This window comes from Uloborus diversus, chromosome 3 (genome assembly GCF_026930045.1).
Source record: "Uloborus diversus isolate 005 chromosome 3, Udiv.v.3.1, whole genome shotgun sequence".
Lineage (NCBI taxonomy): Eukaryota > Metazoa > Arthropoda > Arachnida > Araneae > Uloboridae > Uloborus > Uloborus diversus.
The window spans coordinates 37,606,904-37,626,026 of NC_072733.1; positions in this window are offsets into that span (position 1 = coordinate 37,606,904).

Below are 19,123 nucleotides of genomic sequence, written 5' to 3' on the forward strand. Positions count from 1 at the left end.
GCATTGTTTTTCAAAGTCATGGTGTATGTGGGGGAGGGAGGGGGGCATTGACACCCAATGTGCTAGCACCCACCTACGGCGGCTGATTGGCTAACTTGTCATTTACCTTTTTACTTCAAGTTTGCCGCCTTCGGCGGTTGTTTAAATAAATTTGGCAGCAGTATTAATCAATCCATCTCTATCTTTTTTTTTTGTGCCATTCACATTTTTACGCCAAGATTGCCGCCTTCGGCGGCTATCCACCTTTACAATCTATCTCTACATTTTCTTATCCATCTCTATTTATTTTGACCTCCTCGCCCATTTCCTAATAAAAACAAAGAACACTCAAAAAAACCGCTTTTTTTTTATTGAAGTAGAGCAAAAAAAAAAAAAAGCTCAAATTCCCCGTAGTGTGCAAAAAGTAGCGTTTGACAAAGATAAAAAAATCTCGCTGCTTTTATTGAATTAAATGCGCACAACTATGAAATGTAACGTAATATAGATACAGCGAAAGGTCCAGCTTGGGGGGGGATGGAAAAAGAAATAAATGCAATCCCTTAATAAAACAAAAAAAAGGAAAGAAAAAAAGCAAGCGCTGCCGAAAAAACACGTGGTCATCACGTCAGAAAATGTAGAAGTAAGCTATATAGTAAAAGAAAAAAAAAGATTAACATTGCTTGCGATTAAGATTCCATCGTAAATATCGAATCGAAACCCAAGTAGTGACGTCACAGGCATAAAAGATTGAAGAACGCTTTTTTCGACTGATGCGTGAAAGGACATGATGTGTTCAGCATTAAAAAAATTGTAAAAAAAAACTATTGCGTATTTTTAAGAACTTTTTTCTTTTGAAGAGGGCGAAATGTTTTTACTATTACCAACTTAAATTTCAGAAATGAGGCTTTGATACTTCTCGCAGGATGATATTAAAAAAAAGTAAAACCCAGGAAAACATGAAAATTAAAGGTTTTTTCAAAAATTCATAAAAAATACAAAAATTGCTCTATCTTCAAAATTTTTTTGTTCATCATATTTAAAATTAAATTTCCGACACTATAGTACCAAAAGTATTTGTCTGGCGCGATTGGTTCGGGGTCTGTGAGGTTAAAAGTACTAAAAAGTGCTAAAAATCACATAAAACATTAAATAACTTTTTTTCTAATTAAAATATCAAAAATCGAAGCCCGAGGTGCACAACTTCAGCAAAAACTACGCCTGTATACCAAATTTCATCTTTCTAGGCCTTACCGTTTTCCCGGGATGCGCGCCACACACACACACACAAACATCTTATTTTATTATATGTATAGACGAAGCCCGAGGTGCACAACTTCAGCAAAAACTACGCCTGTATACCAAATTTCATCTTTCTAGGCCTTACCGTTTTCCCGGGATGCGCGCCACACACACACACACAAACATCTTATTTTATTATATGTATAGATGACAATTCACAATTTCTCTAAAGTGCAACTTACAACAAGGGCCGACGTGAGGTCATGTCAGCTTAGTTGGAGAACAGGGGCCTGGCTCGGAATTGAACTCGCGCAGAGAGTAAAATATCATAATGGTGAAAGGTGTAGAAGGGGGCCTGTGAAAAAAATTGACCTATGTCATTTTTTTGCCCTTTTGTTCTCGGCGATCCTGTTTAGAGCAATTGGAATAAAAGTGACAAAATATTTTTCCCGTAAAATTATTTTAAAAAATGCAATTTTAAAATACCATTGAAGAGTATGAAAGACTCTACATCATTAAGATTATCAAATCAAACGCCAAAGGTCGCCGAAATGTGAGTTTAAAACATTTTTTGACGAAACATAAAGTATTCTGTACGCTGCACAAACTCACGGTTTCGGGCCGCTCAGTTTAAAAAGAAAATAAGTTGATAAAAACCAATGTCGAAAGAATTCTGGTGGTCCCCAGAACCTCCCCCCCCCCTCCTAATATCATCGAAGATCGTTTAAAATTCAAATTTTTGGGCTTCAATTTTGAATAACTTCATAAAAGAACAGCCGAATCCACTCCCGTCATAACATGGAATTCCAGTTTCGAAAATTTGCTGGAGGAAAGCACTCGAACCTCTCCCATTTTTTTTAACATTCTCAAAGATGGTCAAAAACTGTTTTTAAATTAACAGTATCAAAAATTTTCTGGGAAAGTGCCCCGTCCCCTCCTCTCTCTCTCGGCATCATCAATGAAGAACGTTTTAAATCTCGTTTTCAGTGCTTCAATTTCGAAAATTTTCCGGGGTGAGTCTCCTGAAAACTCCTTTTCCTAACATCGCTGAAGGTCAGCAAAAATTTCGTTTTTGGAAGTTAACTTTCGAGTAACTGCCGGTTCACCTATTCTTTACCAAAAAAGGCTTTTAAGACTTCAATTTAAAAAATTTCTGGTGGATGGCATCGGAATCTATCTCGACTTAAAATCACCAAAGATCTTCTAAAACTGTGTTTTCAAAAGATAATTTAAAATTGTTTTTGGATTTCCACTTTCGAAACACTGCAGCAGTAGAAACCCTGAACCTACGCTCTCCTAACATCACCAAATATTGTCAAAAAATGAATTTTTAAGACTACAATTTCAAAAATTTTTCCGGGGGAGAGACCCCCCGGACCCCCCTATTTCCGATTCAATGCTAATCTTTCCATTAAGTTTATATTGCTAATACTTTAATGACTCCCAGAAGCCAGAAAGCTTAAGTCCTCTCTCTCTTTGTATTGATACATGCGTTTGAAAAAAAATTAACGAGGTTTTCGACCTCGCATCGAGTCTGGGGGTCGTCAGGGTATGGCAGTATAAAAAAGGGAATGTTTATGACAGGGCCCAGTAATGTATGTTTGTGTCGAGGGACCCATCACGTTCTAAGACGGCCCTAGTCTTTCACCCATGAACATCGCTGGATCAGTTTCATAAAACAAAGCAATTAAGTTACTTGTTATGACCACAGAAAAGGACATACTAGCCAAGCAGTGTTATCATTACAGAAATACTCAATCAAGTTCCGGACATTATAAAAATACTTAAAAATGGACAATTACAATCACAATTTTTTCCCAAAATAAAATTTAGCTAATACTGCATCAATTTGTTCACCATTAAATGGCAGAAGTGTTCCTATTTGTTAAATTTTGTTTAAATAAAACATATTTAGTTGTTAAGAATAATTTCCTCATATTTAAGTGATATCCCAATCGTTAGGTAAAGTTTAATATCTGTAAGAGCTATGGGGCCGCTACATCTCCTAATGCCAGGGCTGATTTTTTCAACCAATCCGCCACTGTCTTAGTCTTACCAAGCAGATTCGTTTAGCCACGGCTTGAATATCGGGTTTCATCAGTTACTGCGTTAATGCGTATTATACACTGAAAAAAAATCAACTAAATACATAAGCACATTTATAAATACATAATGTTTTTAATTCTCCCTTCTGATTCCCCAAATGGCGGACCTGTTTACCCCAATATTTCTATTCTCTTTCTCCCCGACATAGCATTTTTGGGGGTCTAGTGAAAATCTTGCAGTACTGAAATAGCATCCCAAAAAATGGGGTTTTAAACATATTTTACTTTTTTTTCCTCATTTCTTAATGGATAGGTGAGTATGATCAAAATAAGTGTATCTGCTGCGGTTAATTTAAGTATTTGTTTTTCTTGCTAGCATTTTAAACTTTGGTAGTTAAATATAAATGTTTTAAGCAGAGGTATAAATATTTCATTTTACTTCCTTTCCCCATTAAGTATATAAACTAGATATAACATTCGAGTTAGACATTTTCTACGAAATACACTTGATATGTTATGCTTTTCTTTTGAACTTATCCTTTTTAGGGTTTTAAGCCTGGGTTCTTACAGATCCCGCGTTCTCCTACTCGCTTCACTGTTTTCCCCCGTGCGTACTGAAAAGACCGTTTTGCAGTAATTTACCTCACTTCGTCGTATTCTTCTATATGTACTGAAAAGACCGATTTACTGTAATTTACCTCACTTCGCCGTATTCCTCTATATGTAGTGAAAAGACCGATTGACAGAAGCAGTTCCGAAGAAATGCCATATGAAACTAGTTAGTAAGCTCTCTCTTTGTTGCGTTCATTTAAAGTTATAATCGTTCACGACGTCTGAGGACTGAGGACTGACATGCTGTAAAAGTTTCGTCCATTGTGGCCCCTCTTTTACAGTTTTATCCTTTTTTTTTTCCTTTTTTTATGGTTACTCGAGTTAGTTAAAATAAATGTTTTCCCCACTATACGGACATTTTATAAGTATTTCCTTGGTTCTATAATTGCTCGCGTTTTTCAATCAAATCTTGACAGTACTTCAGTCGATAGCAGTATTTCATTATGATATCTGCGTTAAATTCGCCCTCTATATCACAGCAAACAAAATTAAAGATTGCGAACAAACTAAGTAACACAGCAAACACAAACAGCTGAAATATTGACAATTCAAGAAATATAAGTTTTCTTTGCAATTAATCCCGTATGAAAACAAAAAGAAGGGGAATGAAAAGCATCAAAAATGAAAAAGAAAAAAAGAGAAACAAAAAATAATAAATAAATAAAAACATCAATACTGAAATACCCAAATTGTCCTAAAAAAGACTTTTATTAAAAATTATAATAAACATAAAAAATTCAGAAATCTTTGTCATTCGGTTCATTGATCTATCACTGTTTAGGTTGAATGTCTCGTCTGAAGAAAATTTTGTATGTTAACAATATACGTTTCATTTTTAATGATTTTTTGGGCCATATTTTCAAATTAATTGTTATTTCGGCTACTTGAAAAATATATAAACAATGAAAATATTTGAACTTCATTTCTACTCATATGTTTTTTGAAGCAAAGAAAACTGAATTACCACTGAATATTCTAGCTATTGCGTACTTGACTTATTACGGTACGAACATTCAAGAAAAAAGATCAGTCTTCATTTCGAGTTATTTTCACTAGAAACCTTCTACGAAAAATTTTTTTCACCGTTCTTGCGTATAATAAGGTATTTTTAATGTAAGATTTTTTAAAGTTTCTAAATGACTGTTTCCGAAAGTAATAAGTATCTTCTAATAAATAAATACACTGAAATCCCGTTACAACGAACTCCAAGGGACCGCAAATTTTGTTCGTTGTAACAAGAATTTCGTTGTAATGGAATTCAAATATTGTAATGGTAGCTATATAGGGACTAAAAATGTAGTTCGTTGAAACGGAAATTTCGTTGTATTGGTATTCGTTGTAACAAGATTTCACTGTAATCATTGAATAAACGATCTTACAGTATTCAATGAAAAAGTACTTTTTTAAAATTTCAGATTGAAAACTATGCTACACCTCTTCCCACATCATACGTTGGAACGTGGGCTAATTCTTTACAAAATGTATTAATAGTAGGGTCTGGTGGGGGAAAGTGGTCAATGGGGTAAAGTGGTCATACGTCAAATAAATGACTATAGCTTGGAAATAAATGTTCGAATGAATGTGAAAATTTTATTTTAGGTTCGGGGAGTTAGAAACTACATTTTGAATACAAAATTTCCAAAACTGGCAAAATTTTATTTGGTAAAAAAAATAATTTGTGTAAATATGAAAATTTTAAAAATCTAAACACCTTTTTTAACTCCTTTGGGAAATTTTGTTTGTTAGAATTATGAACAGATTGACGGCACAGGAAGTTTCCTACATGTCTTAAGATCGCTTACTCATTAGCAGTTAGTTGAATATATTTTAGATCAGTTTTTAGAACAATTTCAGTAAGATGGGGTAAAGTGGTCATAATATTAGGCTTAACGAATATTGTTCTTCTAATGTCACTTAATAGTTATGTATAAGGCAGATATAAATTAAATATTAATTTCACTTAATATGTATTGTTTTTACCATAAATTGGGTTAAATATAAGAGTATATACGTATGCATACGCATATACTCATGTAGGCGCGTATATAAACGTATTCACATAAATGCACCAATGAATACGTATATGGATATCTGCGATATGGGTATTTTTTTATCTATGCAGATATACATTCGACTATACAAGTATATACTTGCTTTTACTCGTATGTATACGAACACTTATATACTCAGTACAGATACGTGTATACACGTACGTACTCGAGTAGACACTTACAAGCATATGACATACAAGTATACAGGGTTAGTTTAAACTCTTGGGAAAATTTTTAACAGATGTTAGAGGGGAGGATAAGAAGCAAGAATCACAAGGAACATATGGTCACAAACACAATGCTGACGCGCTACATGCACGCAAAGCCAAAGACTGATGGATGCAAAACAGGTCACAAATTTGTTACACTAAGACAATATTGCACAACACTTTAGGTCGTAAGAAAGTTTTAAAGCGATTGAAGAAATTTGCGGCCTGCAGCTGTAATACATGCGTCGCAATCACAAAGCACTCTCTGTTGTAATAACGAGACTTTTGAAAATCTTTCATCCGTCGCTGCGCCTTTGTTGCGATGCGTGTATTAGAACTACCACGGGCCGTAACTTTTAACAAGTGCTCTAAATATTTCTTAAAAACTAAAATTTTGAGTAAAATCATCTTTGTTTAAAAAATTTGTGACATGTTTTGCATCCATGAGTTTCTGGCTTTGTGTGCATGTAGCGCGTCAACGACCATAAGCTCCTTATTATTCTTTGCTTTTTATCCTCACCTCTCACACCCCTGAAATTTTTGCTCAAGAGCTTGGATTCACTTTGTAGGCATACATGTATGTAAGCGTATATACTCGTGAATACATATATGTACTGGTGTATACACGTAAATGTACGTGTAATGTAATTGTGTTTTCAGGTATATAATTGTGTTTATACGTATACATACGTATATACTCGTGCTTCCATATATACATGTATATACGAGAGTAGACACGTACAAACACGCACTAAATGCATCCACGAATTTACTCTTGTATACCCGTATATACATTAATGTATATACCCACATGTACACTTGTACATATATGCGTATATACGTGTACTATACATGTATATACTCAGGTATGCACGGTATCTACTCATATATGAACGTGATTACTCATGTTTACACGACACGTATATACTCGTGAATACACGCATATATTAGTGCATATACTTGTAACCATAAAAATAACTGAAATATACAAATATTATGATTATTTAATACGGATTTGCATTTATTTTTAACTATGACCACTTTACCCCATGCTATGACCACTTTCCCCCATCCCATGGGGTAAAGTGGTCATAAATACAAAGGGAAAAGAAAGTGTTATAAAACTAATTAAATCAATATTTTTTTTCTAAACTTCAATGTACTGTGTTCTTTAATAATGCAATGCAAAATAACAACAAAAAAAGTTGAAGTGTTTCAATAATTTGTTGTATTTATTATCCACCAAAGTTGAAAACCTTCGATTTTATGACCACTTTACCCCACCAGACCCTACTAATTGTTGAGTGGAAGTTAAATCAGTTAATGTAATTATAGATAATGTTATAATTGCAAAAAAAAAAAAAAAAAAAACTGAGCTATATTTAAATATAAGATTATTTTTCATACTACTTGATGTTCTCTCTCTCTCTCTCTCTCTCTCTCTCTCAATCACACTTCAAAAAAAATAAACAGTTTTAAACAGTGGAACTTTTTACTAAATTTTTAAATAACAAATTTCTACTATTAAATCATTGTAAAAAAAGCATGAACTTAAAAATTAAAATATAATTAACACTCATTTCTGAAACGCCGGAAATTTTTCATATTGTGTGAAAGGTTTTTTATTATTTTAACAAAGAGGGAAAAAAGGAAATTTGATCCGAAAAATCTTTTTAAAGCCTCATTAGTCTCTTGGTAATTAATAACTGTTAAAGAAGCTTATACGAAACCACAAAAAAAAGGATGAATTATTTTGTTGAATCCTTATTTAGTTCACTTTTTAATAATGCGAGGAATAAAATCGCATATCCTCGAAATACTAAACATATATATTAATTATTAAAGTATATGAAAAAATAATGAGGATACATTTTTAGAAAAGGAATATTTTAAGCTGTCAGAAGCAGAATTTCTCAGAAATTTAGTTTTCTGGGGCTTTATCTGTCTATTATTCAGTGAAATACAATGTTCTGCGATGAATTTTGTAAAAAGAATACTTAATAAAGCACATATTTACTGCAAAAAAAAATAGAGTTTCAAATTCTTCGTTTTTTAGTTATAAGAAATTTATATGATCGATAGTATTGCTGCTGGTATTAACAGTTAAGGTAAAAACTCCGATATTCAATACTACCGATAAATTGTTGCTGTTAAATTGTCGAATAATATGCATTTTCAAATTTGATAATGCGAGGGATAAAATAGCATTTCACCAAAATTCTAAAAACGGATATCATTTATTTATTCATATGAAAAAAATAAGGAGAAAATATTTTTAGAAAAAGAAGGTTTTAAGCATTCACTCGGTAGCGGAAATAGCTAGAAGCTGCGACTCCCGTAGCAGATTCTTGAAGGGGTCTGCAGACTATTCCTTATAGGAAAGCTATTTATCGCTTTCTGCAAGAATCTGTAGAATTTAATGTAGAAAAATAGTTCAAAGTGAAACAGAAAGGAAAAGTAAAAACAAATCTAATGAAGGAGTCCTCAGTTCTTGAATGGTCAGTAGCATTTGCTCCGGCAGCTACCGGCGCAGTTTGAATCTTTCTAGCATATGTTTCACTCATAGTTTTTAAATTTAGCATTTAAAACGTTAAGTTTTAAAATCATCAGAACTGAAAACGTTATTTTGGTAACTACATGGAATCATTTTTTAATCAAATTTTCATTTCTGAGTAATGTGCTCATTTTCTTGGTGATTCAAAACAAAACCTCTCCTTGATGAGCACAAATATTGAAATTTATTTATTTGTTTGTTTGCTTTGCTCTTAATTAGTTAACAAAGAGCTCACCAGCTATTTGAAAGTGAAATGGAGAGACGAAGAACGCGAGTTGATTGAGGTAGAACGCGAGTTTCAAATACATTTCACGTGCTTTAACAACATGCATAGAATCATGTCTCGAATCAAATTTTTGTTTCTGAGAACTTTTTTTACTTTTGTAGTGATTCAAAGCAAAATCACTTCGTGTTGAGCATTAATTAAATACTTTACTTATTTGTATATATTGTATTACTATGAATTAACTAATAGTGAAACGGAGAGACTGAGATAGAACTAAACGTTAGGGGAGAGTGTTGTACCTCGGGGCACTTTTCATATTTTATTTTTTTACATTAATTACTTGAGTCAAATTAAAAATCTAAAAGTCACATTAAAAGACCCCAATAGATTTCTATGCAAAATATTTTTTTTTAATTCAGACAGTTTAAAAATGAAATATTGCCAGCCTTTTAAAGTAAGAGTTCCAAGCTGTCCCAAGGTAAAACATCCTTTGGTACCTTGGGACACATCCTGTTGTACTATGGGAAAGTCTTCACGATTCAGGAAACAGCCATATACTTCAACCAATTTTGCACAAAAAAAAAAAAAAAAGAAATTTTTTTTCATGGTAATGAATTAAATCAGGAATATTGAATAATAAGTAATAAATAATGAATTACGAATTATTATCAAACATTTAATGTGTTTAAAAGACTACGTGAGGTTAAAACATTGTTCCACGTTCCTAAACATATCTTAATTATTAAAACCTATGCATATGTTGTACCTCGGAACGTACCCTAAAGTGCAATATGTTTGGCTGTCTCAAGGTGCAATCACCACGTGGTTTAAGAAAAACAAAAATGGTGGTCAATTTAGATCCACTATCATTATTTTCTCATAACCAAAATATTTTAAATACTTTTCTTTTGCAACAAAATAAAATTCATTTGATTAGTTTTACAAATACAAAGACAGAAAATGAGATAAAATAAAGAAAATAATTACTTTGGAGTAATTGAAATTTTCTTTCTCTCACAATATCGTCAATTTTACTCACTTGATGCTGATTTTTACTATGACACCATTAAATGATGAAGAAATGGTTATTAGAGTTTACAAAAACATGACTGCTAAAAATAGATTCTTAGAAATTAGCAATGTCCCGAGGTACAACACTCTCCCCTAAACTACATGTGATGTGCTTTAACAACATACATGCAATCATACCTCGAATCAAAAATTTTCATTTCTGAAAAGTGATCAATTTTTTAGTGACTCAAAACAAAATCACTCCTTTTTGAACATGCAGATTGACTCTTAATATATGTGGCATCGAGAAGCAAAGGTATGTACGTGGAAATTTTCAAATTTTAAATAAAATGAGTTTCAAGTTACCGTATTAGGTATAGGCTTTCATTGAAAAGCTTTTCTAAATCATGCTATACAGCAGCGCCTACCTGGGCTATTATTTCTATCCTTTGCCCCAAAGCAGAGGAGAGGTTCACCTACCATTTATACTCGTTATTTAGTTTTGGCACTTACATCCCTTTGCTTCTCACTGCTTCATATTTATTTAATTGCTTTGCCATTATTTGGTAAACAAACTGACTAACAATGAAAGGGAGAGAACAAATATTTGATTGATCTCGCCCACCTAATTCATTCAGATCGAACCATTAAATTGTTCTCACCAACACTGAATTACTTTTCTGCAACTTAGATCAGATAATTATAAAGAAGAAAGTTTCTTTTTCCGCTGATTTCCCAGAACAAATAACCGAAAAAACATATTTCCAAAAATAAACCGAGAAGGAAGTTTTTGAAGCAGAAATGTTCCTTACAATTATGGTTTAGGTTTATTTAATTGGTGTGCTTTAAATAAGTACCTTTAATGAAGGGAAGTGGGTGTATAATACTCAACTAATTAAGCGCCGGATGAAAATAATCTCAATCATGTAGCGTGTTTTGATGCTAAAGAAATTAACGAGATGATAATTATTTGTGTAAAGATTACATTAGTTTCATTTTATAAATTAAAGACTGATTTAATTACATTTGAATTATTCAGTTTTATAAATGTGTGTTGAATTATACTTTTAGAGATTTAAATTTCTCTGCCTATGAACACAAGCTCCTTAGCAATATCGACCAAGCTAAGTACTAAAAAAATTATAAATGCCTTTTGAAACTTTTCTTTTCCTTTCAAGGTAAATGAAAATAAATTTTCTGTAAAAATCAAGATCTCTTTCGTTGCTTTGAGGGGGAAATCTTGTGAGAAGAAACGGATGTCTTTCATGAAACTGTTTCATTTTAAAAGATGCTTCCGTCAAAAATCTGCGTTCGTTTTTTAAATTCTTAGACTGCTCTTACTTCTCTTTAAACTTCCACCCGCAAACTTGAAAGCAAGAATTAGAATAAATCTTTTTGAGAAGATGAGTTTGTCACGAAAATATGAATTATTCAAATTAGGATCCTTTTAGCCGAAATAGTAGGTAAATACTTTAGTCTAATATATACTTGAAAGCTCAGCAATATCGATTTTTTGAGTAGCAGTATTGTTACTTCAAAACAATTTTAGAGAAAGTGATAGCGTTGAACACTTATTTTGAATCTTTTTTACTTATTTAAATATTTTTTTATTTATTTGCTTCGTTCTTTTTATCGTGTATTATTTTCAACTAGTTTTCAAATAGGCTGAAAATCCTGACACTAATACATTGAAATATTTTAGTTTTTTTATGCAGGTAAAGTCCCTCAATATGACGGTACCGCGTAATATGGTACTTGTATATTTTTTACATGCATCTGACATCTACGGAGAATGTCAGAATTAGGTGTGTAAGAGTTAGTATTGTGAGGCTCTGAGAAGTTGAGCTCCGACTCTGGCAATATTTAACTCTGTTTCGGAAAATAGGAAGGGGTAATTGGCACTAAGTTGAGTTGAGAAACTTTCTTAGTAGTTTTTCAAAAATATTCCAAATAAAATCCGAGCCAATAACACGTCTATTTTTCACTAAACACCCCTAAAACAGGTAAACATAGTCAAGGTCACTGCTCAACTAACCAGAGCTGCACTATACTTTGAATTGTGACCTGAAACAGTAGTTTCAGCTGCATTTGTGGAGGATATAGGTGTTTTCTTGCTTCGCTGCTCTGAAAAAAATTTTACTAAGTTAAAACTTATAATATTATGTTCTTATTTCTTCTGTATTAATGCTAAGTACCAGCTTTCATAATATTAATTGTATTTCAAGCATAATTTATGCCAGTTATTAAGAGTGAAAATTAGATTGGAGAAGAGCGCAATATAGGGTAGGGCGCAATATTGAGCAAAATGCACAACATGGGGCGAAGCAAGTTTCTATTTTTCAGTAAAGATGACTGGATAAAAGAAAGTGAAGATGAAAATGGTGCTCTGGGTACGTAATTGCGCAGGGTCATTTTCAAATGATCAGACGGGGGGGGGGGGGGGGGGGGTTGAACAGTGGGTTCGGAGTCAAAAATCAATAGGGGCATTAGACCCTCAAATAGGGGCACATAGACTGCACTGCTAATAGGGGAAAATAATGTAATTTTTTTAATATACAGTCGAGTCCCGACTTAGGCGAGGAAGGCGCTCCGAGACCCATCGCGTAAGTCGAAATTTCACGTTGTAGAAATGGGTATGTATACGAATTTTTACCAACGTAATACGTTCTTTTAGACACTTATAAAAATCCCTCAAACTGCTTTAAGCCATTCCTCAATCAGGCCCGGCGAGAGGCAATGTCAGCCTACTTGAAAACTAGGGGCCCGGGCCTTGCAGGGGCCCAGCGGCGACACTGACACAAAAAAATAAAAGAAAGAAAAAAAAGGAGAAAGGAAGGAAAAAAAAGGGGGGAGGGACTCCGAATAAGAGAAAGCGTAAAGATTAAGTAAAATTTACTCTTTTGATATTTACTGTTGTGGCACTTAAAATAGAGTTAGTATTTGTTTTTTAGTAAACAGTTTTGATACCCACCCCTGCCTTATTTTTTCCCTTTTCTTTTCTTTTCCCCCTTTTCTTTTTTTTTTCTTTAACTTGGGGGGGGGGGCATAACTGTCAAGGGGCCCGCTTTGGCTCTCTGCGGCCCGTCCTCAACCATACACTACAGTTTCTAACATGAACAATTAATCTTTTTCTGTAAATAAAAATTCAAAAAAAAAAAAAAAAAAGCTTTATCCAACATAAAATACTGTGAAGATGTACAAAATGAATGATAATGGAGAGACAGACATAAAATAGAACAACACGGAACATACAGACGATGATTTAAGCACCATGATCAAATCATTATTCTTATCTAATATGTTTTTAAACACAGTTCTCTCACTTTTCCTTTTATAACGTTTTCATTTATAACTATACCCTATACCTTTCTGCTTGATCTCTTTAATCCACAGTGCAAGAGCAGCTTCCGTTTTCAATACATGTAATTTGCTTAGACATTACTCTGCGAGTTTCAATATTGAAACTAAGTTCTGAATTTCAAGGGATTTCTTTTTTCTTGATTTTTTAACTGCACGTATGGAAGTTTCACTCATATTTATTGTCGTGCTCCCCTTTTCAACGCATTTTTTATTTGTTCAAACACATCGAAAACATTTAGTCTTTCGTTATTTATCAGAAACTTTCTCTTTTCCTTTCTATCTTCAAAAACTTTGAATGAAATAGTGCACCAAGGTGCCATTAAATTTTATGAACTTTAATATATAGAATGAAAAAAATAAATGAAACATACTGAGTGGTTATTTGATACTCTAACAAAGCACTTTGTAAATTAGCATGGTATGGGAGCTTCCTATATCAGGGATGCTAAAAGGATGTAAGTCCATTCACGAAATCAATATTTAGTAGCCAATAACGAAGCTGGTACTTCTTTCCGAAAATTTTCGTGTTGCGGGTGCGGAATTCGCTTTAGCTCTGAAATTCGTTACTGGCGGAAAAACTCGCGTAAAACCCATTCCGCGTAAGTTGAATCGCGTTGTAGCTGGAGTCGACTGTAATTATTTTATGAAATACAAACAGTTGTTTTGTAGTGTGCCGTGCAAGCAAACTTTTTTCCCATTTTTGAAACAAAAAATTAAATTTATAGCTAAATGTTTTTGTTTAAGTTTCCAAATTCAAATGTTCCCAATCCAAAATCCTGACTTTCCTTTTATGCTCAATATTATAATTAATTTCTTAATCATGCTGATTGAAAGTGACATAAGCAAAAGGTATTCCATATTCGGTGCTTTTAATTTATTTTCTGATGAAACTTAATTTTATACAAATATAGGTTACCTCAACGTTGTTTAACATCAGTAAAAAGCTTTTATAATTAATTATTTCCGATACGGCAGCTAATTAGTGGTATTAACCGGTAAGATTACCAGTAAGTTTTAATGAAGAAAAACACACATAACCTATTTTGTCTTCGTTTCTGCGTGATTGAAATATGAAGCCTTAAAACCTGCCGAAATCTTGAGAAAAGTCACCAAATTTAACGAGCTCCGGTAAGTAATGGAAGACATTTTCAGTTTTGCCAATTGATGTTCTACCACATGCAGGCTGTGAAATCGTGAGAGAGAAAGTGGTATAATTTCAATTTCTCACCACGTCTTTGAATTTTGCGGTCTAAAATTTCGGTGGTGCGGTCTAAAATTTCGGTTGGAAGTCCCTATATCTCGATCAAAGGCAAATAATTTCTGCGTCAAAAAAAAAAAAAAAAAAAAATCTCAATACAATCTTTCGATTGTCACCAGTTGATTTTTTTTTTTTTTCATTCTTACACTATTCATGTACCTGGTTCGGTGGTATGCTAATGTGGGTAGGTAGATATACCGAAACAGAATAAATAGCAATAAATTACAATATGCATATTAAAAACTCTTCAGCCCTTTTTTAAAAAAAAAAATTGAAGGGCTAATACTTAGACATTTTTTTTTTTTTTTTTGGTGGGAAGGGGGGTGATAGTTTTGTTCAATGCATACTCACAATGCTATCAGCAGATCAAATTAGTAATTCCATACTCTGGCATTTGGGCTTAACTCAGTTCGCATGCTTTTTCCGAAAAATATAAAAATTAATATAAAGAGACGCCAATTGAGTCAAACCCATTTGCGATAATGCATAACTACCCAATTTTTAGCAAATAAAAAGTGTGAACTATTGTCGTAGTTACTTTTTCGTTTTCTAAAAAGATTGCTTCACTAATACTATGTATGTGCTAAATTGATTCGATATTTATACGACTACTAGACGAGAGAGAGAGAGAAAGAGAAACAGGATAATTTCCTTCTCCTTCTCTCCTCAAACATTATAGTTTTCGTTCCTTTCGTGAGGAGGTATGCGTGAAAGTACAAACAGATGAGCTTTTTCTCACAAAGGCATTTAATATGTTGGCTCTTTTTCTTTCAGTAGAAAACATATATTTTTCTCTCCACAAGTTTTTTTCGATATTGTAGGATGAAATTTAGGGTTCATTAATTACAACTTGATGAAATGATTTCTTGTTTTCGAACTGAAACTGCAATAGTTTGGGAAGTAGGCAATGAAATGAGTAAATAAATAAAACAAACGAATGACTTACTCTTCCTTTCAGAATTTCTTGTTTTATTTATTTGTAAATTTTTAGTGAAATAGAATATGGTGAATTAAAGTACAATTGAACTCCTTTAATACGATCTCGTTTAATACGAAATGACGGCTAAAACGAACATTTTATTCGCTAAGTTTGATATGCTATCTAATTGCATTAAAAATTTCGTGTGTAATACTTTCATTCAATTGAAAGTCTCGGCTAAAACGAGCAAAACTTTCTGACCTCTTTACTTGTTGAATACTGTATTTTTTTTTTTTAATTATTCATCATTTTCTTAGGTAGCATAAGCCCCATTGTGTATCAAGGAGAAAATAGTAAACATTTTGCATACTAAATAAGGACCGCATACATTTGCTTACCTGAAGACATTTCAATTTACTCGTAGATAAAACTTCATCTTCAATTGTGATCTATTCCGTGATTATCGGTTATCATCTTACTTTTTCAATATTTTCCAAAAACATTCATTTATAAGAAAAGGTGATTTTTTTCCAGAAGGTAATGATAGTTAGATTACAATGTGTGTATTAGTAGTATTATTTTTGAAATATAGGTAAGCATTTCTTCATTTTTTCAAAGTATCACTCATTCACAATTGTTACGAATAACGGCTAATACGAACAAATTCGTGGATTTTTGACATTTCATATTAACCGAGTTCAACTGTAGTTACAGTGGGACTCTGATTTTATCTTGTCCGTTTCATACGTTATCCCGCTTCCGACGTCATTTTCTACTCGTCCCTGAAAAAGGCTCTATACTGATAATTTTAAAATATTCCGGTTTTTCCGTTAATAAAAAGTAAAAGGTTAAAGTTTTTACTCGGGAGGTTGACACGCCGCACCCTGTCGAACAAATGCTAGCTCTGGTGTTAAAATTAACATTCATTTAATGATAACCACAAGATAAATGTTCATGCAAATACATCTCTGTCAGTTACCGTCACTTACCTTCCTTAAGTTTTCTAAATTTTTGTGCCTGGCAAAAAATTTTTACTCTAGCACTTTCATTAAAATTTTAAAACTCATCATATCAAATTTATGAACTAGAGTAAATCAGCGTGCTATTCGACTTCACATTTGCAATTTATTTGTTTCTTTAAAAAAATATTTAAAAAAACATATTTCGTTCAGGCAACGAAAAATTACAAAATTCGTACCACTGATAAATTTTTATACCGCTGATGAATTTCGTTTACCTTCTGTTTATCTGCAAATTGTTTTATAAATACATATCAATGATACACTTTTTTAATTTTTGCTATTTCGATTAAAATTTTGCAGAATCTAACCCATTTTTACTGTACGAGAAAAAGACTTAAAACTCGCAAAGTTTTCTCGAAACAAAAACCTCGCGAATGTTGTAAGTTCTGTAATAAATTATTAACTGTAATTTGTAATTAAATGACACCAGTAAAATGCACTTCTGTCGTACCAACGAGCTATTGTCTTCCATCTTTCTCCGAGGAAATGATAAAAATAGGGCAATCGATAGCAAACGTAAAAGTCAGAAAAGTTGAAAAGAAAACCAAATAATTATTATCCTATCAACATGCATAATATATCCTTCAAAAGTTGAGTAAAACCTATGTATTGTCATAAACAAAACTCAATCAATTGTTCCTTTAAAAAATAACGCGTGTGGAAGTCATGTTGAACAATCAGCGCCATTTTTGTTTTGTAGTCATAACAAACTACGACGGATCATTTATTCATTATTTTCGATGCAAGTTGTAATTTTAGTTCCGATTGGCAATTTTTAGTTTATTAATACGAAATTACTGAGTATCAAATATTTTACTGAGCATTGATAGTTAAGTGCGGGATTTCAGGGGTACTGAGGATCATGAAAATGGCATTAGTTATGTGACTAGTTTATTAGATCGAGACATGATATATCATCATTTTACTTTCAGCAGAAAGATTAAAACATTGGTTTATTTATTTTTCTGTTATCTTTGGATTCTCTATTTTTATACATCAATCTATGTATCTACACTGTCAAAAAAATCCTTTTTTTATACGCTACATTTTCCCTCATTTTTCGACGAGAAATATCCGTTTTGTGAAAAACGGTATTTACCCGTCATTTATCGCAAGAACACGGAAATTCTCCGTTAAGTCGGTGCGCGCATGCGTAGTTAACATTTTTATCGTTCTTCACTTGCCGCCGCCTCGACTGGCCCGTCAAACGCCTGCCGAAGAGCTGACATGCTGACAATGGTCATGTGGAATGTGACTTCAAAAAGAATCGTCAGGAGGAGTAATTAATCCGTATGGGTATTGGGTGAGTACTTATTTTAGAATTTGATTTCATAAATATGTATTGTTCCACTTTACACTTGAAAGCAGTACGTAATATAGCTTGAAAAAAAAAACGTTTCTTAATTTCGCAGATGAGTTGACACCGCCATATTTAAATTTGTATCAAAACAAAGCTTCTATTTATATTAAGCAGGAACATAACAGGGCTCATGCGAAGCCTCAAAACGTACTTTTATTTGAGCGTACTGAAAAAGATTTGCATTAAACCCTAATAATTGTTTTGGAAGTCAAATCGTGGTTGAGAGCACGATATTTCCTTATAAAAAGTTTTTACGTAAATTAATTTTACAGTAGCGAGACATAAAGGTTCATTTTGTAATATTTCCAATAAGCCTTGAGAAAGGTTTCTGTTGAAAAATTTTAATAAAAGCTGTGTAATTTCGTTTTATTAAAAAGTTGTCTTTGTTGAAAATGATAATACAAATTCGCGTATGCTAGTAAGAATAAATCTTTGTTTCTATTTCTTGTCATAATTTATAAGTAATTTGAACGAACCTTTTAAATTTCTCTATTGATGAGAAATATTTTCCTTATGTTATGAAATTTAAAATATTCTGTATCATAGAATTTGATTCTTATTTTAATTTTTTATTCACGGGCCTGGATCTATAAATTTTGGGCCCCAATGCCAAAAATCAGAAGGGCCCCTAACCGCCCACTAAGTTGCTCTATTCCCCCCCCCCTCTCCAAGAGTGATTATTGTACGTTTTTAAACTGTTTCAATATTTCTACTTAAATTTTGAATTCATTTATTTAAATGTTTTATTTATTATTATTGTTTAAAGGTTTTTATCTTGTATAAATGCTTCTGGGTAGTTGTGTGGAGTTTTTATCCAGATTTTTAGAAACTCATTTTATTAATAAGTTATATCAGCAAGAAAACAAGTGTCTCATAACTTTACATTGCTCCCCCCCCCCACCTTCCCTGCTTATGTGCTTTAGTAATATGTGATGAGTTTAAATTTTTTTCACATTTGTACCAAACATTGAAAAATATATTGAACTGTTAAGACTTGATCGCAGATTTTAATAATTTATTTTGTATTTATTTATTTGGTTTCTTGAGATGTAGTCCCCTCTGAAGCATGCCTCTCCCCACTCCCCCCCCCTGCTGTGGGATCTATAGGTAGGTAGATCCGGGCCTAGCAATTCAAGCGAGGGTGTAATTTTTTAAACTATTAGACTTGCTGAAAATGAATACTAATACAAATATCTTTTTACTGTTTGTGATTTAGACTTTAACAGGAGAAACTTTCTGTTTTTAATATTTTTATGAAGGATAGAATAAATATAACTC